This window comes from Anneissia japonica, unplaced genomic scaffold (assembly GCF_011630105.1).
Source record: "Anneissia japonica isolate Jap-2015-1 unplaced genomic scaffold, ASM1163010v1 scaffold287726_len2788222_cov184, whole genome shotgun sequence".
NCBI classification, from domain to species: domain Eukaryota; kingdom Metazoa; phylum Echinodermata; class Crinoidea; order Comatulida; family Comatulidae; genus Anneissia; species Anneissia japonica.
The window spans coordinates 1,663,193-1,664,515 of NW_022705125.1; positions in this window are offsets into that span (position 1 = coordinate 1,663,193).

A 1,323-nucleotide genomic window follows, 5' to 3' on the forward strand; every position below is an offset into this window, starting at 1 on the left:
TTATTATTATTACCTGTACTTTAGGGGGAACTTAGACAATGGAGGAATTAGAGAACAATTAAAAAAACGACGTTAAGGGGAAATAACACAAAAGATATTCCCCTCAGGGCGATTATTATTTATAGGCCTAGTAAATATAGGTTCTTCATTACAAGGTTTAGGCCAAGGGTAATTAATGCTGAAATTATTATTATTATGATTATTATTATTATTATTATTTAGCATTAAACAATGATAGTTTGGACAAGTTCAATAACGCCGGAATGGTATATTATTTATTTAATAATATTTCTCTTATGCGCTCTATTTTTCATTTCATGCTTCAATTTTGTCCCATTCCCCCCCAAAAATTTCACCCCCCCACAAAAAAAAATTTCAGTCCATGTCAGTATGTGAAGCGTGACTGTTGTGTCAGCCTGACCCTAGGCCTAGTTTAAGGAGGGCCTAGGTAAGACGTCAGCCTGTAGTTAGGCCTATAGTTTATCCTCTTTCTCTCTAGCCTTTGGTATAACTGTACCTATCTACACTGTATAACAGGAGGTACTAGGTGTTGTTGTTGTAGATAATATACTAACATTTAATAACATCCAAGAAGGTCACAGTTAGTTACACAGTGACGTACATCACATAAGTCCGTGAAATTTCATAGGCCTACCGTAGGTAAACATAGAAAGAGCAATACACAATAATAGTAAAACTCGAGCGTCACGACATTGCGGAAGTGTCTGCTCTTGTTCCTCGTATCGTACTCACTCGAGTCAATCCGAGATGGCCCGAGTGAAGTTTCATGCAAATGTTTCGTACGGAAAAAAAATATATATATGCATATATAAATATATATATATATTTAAATATAAAAATATATTAAAAAAAATATATGAACATATTAATATATATAAATATATAAATAAATATACAAATAAATATATAAATATATATATAAATATATATATATAAATATATAAATAAATATATGAACATATTAACTATATAAATATATATAAATAAATACACAAATAAATATACAAAAAATATATACAAACAACTTTAATAATTATATAAATAAATATATAAACATATAAATATATTAATATATATAAATACATATATAAATAAATATATATATATAAATAAATATACAACACATATATATAAAATAAATATATAAATAAATATATAAATAATTGCAGTATATATAAAATAATAATACAGTATATATATATAAATATATATACAAATAAGTCTATAAAATAAATATATAAATAATTATATAATAAATATAATATAAAATAATATATATATAAATATATAAATAAATACAGT